The sequence below is a fragment of the Pteropus vampyrus genome, unplaced genomic scaffold (genome assembly GCF_000151845.1).
Source record: "Pteropus vampyrus isolate Shadow unplaced genomic scaffold, Pvam_2.0 Scaffold216, whole genome shotgun sequence".
NCBI classification, from domain to species: Eukaryota; Metazoa; Chordata; class Mammalia; order Chiroptera; family Pteropodidae; genus Pteropus; species Pteropus vampyrus.
The window spans coordinates 2,295,914-2,302,942 of NW_011888997.1; positions in this window are offsets into that span (position 1 = coordinate 2,295,914).

Consider the following 7,029-nt stretch of genomic DNA (forward strand, 5'->3'; position numbering starts at 1 on the left):
TAACTTCTTTACCTACACAATTTTATATATGTGCTTTCTGCCTATTTTGTTTTTGATCTTTATGTCAATTCCTTATCATCAGTACCTTATTATTATTACAATTTTGTATGATTTATCTAGTAAGAACTATCTTTTATTTTCACTCTTGTTTTTCAAAATGCTAATGGTTGCCCTCATTAAGTTAATTTTCCAGATATAGTCTAGAATTATTTTGCCAAGACTCAAATAATCTCTACTAAGGATTTAATCAAAACTGTATTCAATATATACTCTAATGAAGAATTGACACCTTTAAAATATTCAAAATTCTTTCGTGCTTTTCAGTACAATTTTATAGTTTTGGTCATATTGCTTTTGATCATCTTTTTTAAGATTAGATCTCTGTATATTATGCTGTATATTTTTTTAGAGTACTAGCTGAAACCAAACCTAAGCAATGGTAAAACTCATAATGTCTCATAACCATGGATGTTACATCATAACTGTTACATCATAAAGTAACAGCACCTAGAATTCAATTAAATATCCATTTATCTACATGGTAAATCACACATAATCACCTTAGCCTCCCCACTCACCCACCACTACAACACACACATGCACACACACACACACACACACACACGCACACACACACACACAGAGTCATATACATTCATAGGTTTGGACTCAAACCTATGAAACAGAAATCATTTTAGTTGTATTACTTTTTCAAATCCCCATGGAAACAGAAAGGGCATCAATTTTGTTTATTATTATTTTTTAATTTTTAAATTATATTTGGCATACAATATTATACTAGTTTCAGATGTACACCATAGCGAGTCAACATTTATATACCTTAGGAAGAGATCATCACAATAAGTCTAGAAAGCATCTATGACCAGTTATTACGATATTATTGACTATATTCCCAGTGCTGTACATTACATTCCTGTGACTTATTTTATCTTGGAAGCTTGTATGTCCTGATCCCTTTTCTATTTTCTGCCCATCCCATCATTGACTTCCTCTTTGGCATCCATCAGTTTCTTTCTATCTATGAGTTTGTTTCTGTTTTGTTTTGCTGACGTTTTTTCTTAGATTCCACATATAAGTGAAATCACATGGCATTTTTCTCTCTCTGACTTATTTCACTCAGCATAATACTCTCTCAGTCCAGCAGGGTATCAATTTTAAACAGTAATATTAGTTTTGCAATGTCAAAATGGAGTTTAGGCTATAAAAAGTGGTTTGAATCCTAGTCTTGTTTTTAGCAGTGTGTCCTTGAGCAAGTTATTTAATTTCTATAACTCAATTTTACTTATCAGTAAAAGTGGCAAAATAATAAAACTAAACTGATAGGATTGTGTTAATAATTAAATGAAGTAATACCTGTAAATGTATTTAGAACAGAATCTGGAATGTCGGAATAGTTTGATGCAGGTTGGATAATATTATATAATCACTGACACTTAGGGAAGGAGCAGAGGACACACAGTATAATACTTTCGTTTAAATCGTAATGCTAATGCTAGACTAAGTAAACATGCAGATAGGTATCAAAAAAAAAAAAGGTAACCAATGTGAGGCATCCTTTCACAAAGAGTTCTTTCAAGAACATAGCAAATAATTCTACCAACATGAAAAGAGAACATGGAGAAAGTTTTTGCATGGAGTATTCCCCATGTCTCATCCTGTTTATTAATTCTCACCTATTAGGTTTAAGCCAAGAAGAACCTCCAACTATAAAACATGCATAAGCATAGAAAAACTCATGGTTATGAGGTTATAACCCAAAGTAGCCACATCATTTTCCCAACTTTTATCTAATTTTATAATTGAGGAGTGGAAACTTGGAAGTAAGATTCTCTGAACTTTCTGGATATGTATCCTATTAAGGAAAAAGGAGTTAAATATAAATTTAACAATTCTTATTTAAATATATGTACACATATTTGCAAGTACATGTAACTGTACTAATAAAATATACACATTATAAAACATAAGTAAAAATTTAAAAGAAAAGAAACAATGTTTTTAGATGACTTTCAAATCTTCATGCTTCATAGTGTTGTTAGTTAATAACTCAATAAAATATACACTTAGGATGAGAGTCATTGTTAATGATGGATTCAAGTGTATATTTTAAGTAGACTGTGATATTTATAAAAGAATTCATTCAAGAATTTTTGAATGATTAGATCATAATTTTTTTTTCTTGCTTTTTTTTTAAATCTCTTAATGTGGGTGATAGGAAACACATTTAGAGTAGAGGAATGTAAGTTCTCTTTTCTTGCTGTTCTCTTGTGCTTAAATATTTAGTATTATTTCTGTGCTGTCTTGCTGAGGATTTTCACCAGGCATGTTTGTGTTTTGTGAAATTTTTTCATTAAAACTATGTGTTATAACCCACCAATTTAAATTGCGACAAACAAGTTGTGATCCATTGAAGTAAGTTAAAATGGAATGAAAGACTGAATGTGTCTAATACCCCAAATGTGAGGGACGTCCACTCTTTCCACAGGTATCCTGTGCTGTGTCTGACATTCCAGCAGATGAGGTTGCCAATGCCAACCCTTATGTTAAAAATTAAGAATGCTATCTTTTTCTTATTTATTAAAAATAAATTTTAGCTAAAAATAGAAGTTTTCATATTTCCATTCCAAACCCTTATAAAACCTTGCATTTTTCAAAATGGTAAAAAAAAAAAGTGTTGTTTATTTACTTTAGGCCATTTGCCATAATGTTAAAGTTTTAAGTTCCATAATTTGCATTAGGATTTAGAAATTAAGATATTCAAGCTCCGGTGATGTACTTCCACTTGCAAACTGTGCGTGTCTGAGTAGCACAGGAAGGCGTGGCAGACGGGAGCAGAGATTCCTCATGTCTGCTTTTCTTCCGGAAGCTTTCCTCACTTCCAGCTCTTCATCTCCATTAAAACATATTAAAGCATAATTAGTATAACATTCAAATAAGGAAATTTTGTAATTGCCAGTTGTTCTGTAGCCATGGTTACATCAAAGATTTATAGCAAGTAACTCCAGGCTGGGCACGGACAAGCGGTTAGCAGGAACAGCAAGAAGAAAATGTTTGTGTGCATGTGCAGGTGTGCTGACGTGAATGTTTGCTAAAAAAAGTGTGGGGAAGAGAAAGAAAGAGAATATTCGGTGACATTTAAGGTGCTAATATCTGGAAGTCAACCTTTAATTTGACAGCTTTTAGTGCTAGTTAATTTCATTCATCCAGGCGAGGTGTAGGAAATTTGCAGCACCTTTAAATTATCACGTTTTTCCACACTGCCTCGGGCCTATGTGGAATACCTGAAGCATACATTTTTTTTTTACCTTTTTTTTTCAGGTCAGTTGAAGTAAAACTTTCATTCCCTTTCTCAGACAATTAATCTTTAGCTAATTGAAGCAGGGATGCTGCAGGATGGGTTTCACTGGGGCCTGTAAATCTCATTTAGCAAAGTGAATTCAAGGCACATGCTGCACCTAATGATGTGACAGGTGGACTGCACCGCAAGACAGCAGCCTCGGAAAAGTTGATTCTCATTAGACCCACAGAGTCCTGCAGTCAGATTTCTGATGGCTGAAGAACACTAATCGCATCTGTTTGCTACTGGGGTGGGGTGAAGGGAAGCAAGGAAGTTGCAGAGTAGGAGGTGGGGGTTTTGAAGGAAAGAAAAGAAGAGGAAGGGGCAAAATTCTCTTCTATTCTTTCACGAGTTAATATCCTTGACTCCTGCCCAAAAAACCAGCAGGTCTACCTCCCACCAAGCGATCAGCCTCCGTTCTGCTGACTCCAACAGGGTGCACCCTTTTTCTAATTAACTAAAATGGCTATGGAAAGCAAAGGAGGCCTTGTGTTGGGTGAACCAATTATTTTGAAGGGTATTAAGTCATCAGATTTACTTTTATCTTGATTGCATTGTGGAAATCGTGCATAATTAATGGTGGGAGCTTATTAGGAAAATGATTAGGCAAATTACACAGGTGTCGGATGCATTTTTTATGATAAATTTGCTAGAACAATCCTGCAATTCCATCTGTTCAGCTCACATCAGAATGTCACTCTGAAGAAATTAATGGTGCAGAGTTATACAAAGTTACTAGAGGCTTTGGTTGCAGATTTAGGTAAGATATGTATAAATATATAAATATAAATGTATAACACCCAGCAATTTACTAATTATTTGATGTTACCTTTCAATAAATTTCTTATTTAATCTTGAAAGTAAATGATAGTCAGATGGAAACAAAGAAGTAGAACAAATGTAAACCTCATCTCATCAGTTTGACGTGTATGTAAATAAAAATAATCACAGGCTATAAAAACACTTTGCTTTTCGTGATGACTGTAAATGAGCTACCAGCTCACTGGTAGCATGAAATCTTTGTGTTTTGTCCCAAAATATTCAATATTACCTGCTGCTATTTCCATTTTGTTTCCTTTTAGTTTAAATGGGATCACCTAAACAGTCATACTTTTTCAGAAGCCTTTATATAAGTAATATACTTAGTATAGCTATATAAACCAATTATTTACTATTTGAGGAGCCAGCTTTCTTCTTGAATTCTAGGAGGAAGTCAAAAAGGAGACTTGCTAGAAGCTCTCATTCTACCGAGTCATTTATTAGCTGAAACTAAATCATGCTTGTTCTCGTCTATTTACATATGATCAAGTAATGTCATGTATCAAAGTCATATATTAGTTCTTCTAAACTTCCTGATACCATGAATCTCTGATTTGAAATATGAGGTCTAGTACTATTTAGAGATAGTATTAAGAATCAATAAGGGCAATATATTTCATAGTGCCTTCTTAAAAAATGTCAGACCTAGTTTTGTTGTCTTATAACACAAAAGTATTTCATTCTTAAATAACATTCAAAATATGTACATAACAAAGACATCAGAAAATGCCTCTAGCTTAAATTATTAGTAGTACTGCTCTAAAAGAGCTAATCACTCTTGCTGTTATATAACATCATGAAAAGAACTATTGTAATTTTTGTCTTTAGTCTCATCAAATTCCAAAGCAAGTCAGAAGAACAATTATAAATGTTGACATTGTGGATTACCCGGCTGTGTCATTCACCAAAGCAACAATTTTGAGATACAAAGAGAAGATACAAGGTCATCCAGACTAATAGAAAGAACCAACTCCCACATTCCATATGTACTTTATTTAAGCTGGATATTCTCAACTACCTGCCACACAGCTGTCTGAGCCTCCTACAAAATGCTCAGACACAGCAAGATAAAAACTTGAAGTCATTATCGCTTCTTCCAAAATAGTCCTTGTACTTACATATACAGTTTTTTAAAAAATACCATTATATCACACTTACTTAACCAGACGCAAAATTTGAAAACCACATCTTTCCTCCATCTTACTCCAATGTCATATTTACCACAAAGTTCTGTCATTTCTACCTCTAGAATGCCTTTCATTATTCTCACTGATACTACTTCAATTCAGAATCCATTGTTTGTTACTTGTATTAATTTGATACCCTCCAAACTTGCCCTTTTGCGATTAAGCATTTTATACTGGCTATTGAAATTATTTTCTAAAACTCTTGTCATTCAGTAGTTCCATATCATCTATAAGCTAAAAATCTATCTTTCTTAGAATAAAGGTCATTCATGACTCGATGTTTTGCCTACTTTTCTAGCCTTATCTCTTGCCACTCCTCAGTCATCCTGAACTGCCAGTGATTCCCCAAGTACACCACGAGTTTTAATGTCTTTGCCTTTGTAAGTGCTATTCCTTCTGCAAGGAATACCCTTCCTTAATGTTCCTCTGTCTGAATATTCTTCATATTCTTCTTCCCTCATCAAGTCTCATAACAATGTCACATCCTCTGTGAAACTTTACTGAATCTCATAGATGCAGCTTTACCTTTCCCTATGTGTTGATCCAGTGCTTTGTATTTAACTCAATATTACCATTTCCCTCAACATGTCTATCTCTTCACTTAGATGTGAGTTCCTTGAATGAAGGGGTCAAGTCTCACTCACCATTTATAGCTATTGCCCAATACATTTTCTGAAATATATAGCAGGTCCTCAAAGCCGTTGTTTCATTCAACATCGTTTCAATATAACATTGATAAGATGCCATGGGAACTTAAATCTTGTTTGTATCAATTAGCCTATGGTAAAATTGGTTTTGTTATACATCGTTTTGCTTAAAGTTGTAGAACCTGTTGAAGACATTAAGCGAGGACTTGCTATAGTACTTAATAAATGATTGTCAAATAAATGAATGAATTAGGGTATATTGTAGTATGACGTGGCTGAATAGTAACACCTTAACTTGCTGTAGCCAGAGGAGATGCTGGTTCATTAATAAATGAATTTTTGAATAAAAGGACAAGACATTTTGTACTAGCAATTCTTACAGAACCAAAAATCAAGGTAAATTTTTTCTTACTTGCATCCCTCTTATGCACACGCACACACATACACATACACACATGTTTACTCACTCACCACAGGAAGCACAGAGAAAAGGTATTTTCTGGTAGCAGCAGCAGAGAACTGTGTTGAATGTGCATATAATCTTGCTACTCTGAACGTACACCAAGACCAGCAGCATTGGCATATCCTTGTTAGAAATGCAGACACTTAGGACCAATCCCAGACCTACTGCATCACAGTCTACATTTTAGCAATATTATGTAGTGATCAGTAGCATATAATGCTTGAGAAACACAGCATTAGAACATACATTTTCACAAACTCTGGAGATTTATGTAATAATAAATAGCAATATTAAAATATTAATAGATATAATAATATGATGTAGATAGTGAAATTTTTAAATCCAAACTTTGATCAACAGAAAACAGATACTGAGAATTTTCTATATTAACTATAGAGCCTCTTATTATACAAGGGAGTAGCCTCTCCCATATTCCTATAGAGCATGAATCAGTATTAAAGGGGAAAAGTAAGAACCAAGGATGATAGAAAACAAGAATCTGGACAGGATCATGACATGAGTATTATATATGCCCACTTTTGAGCAAAGTTTATG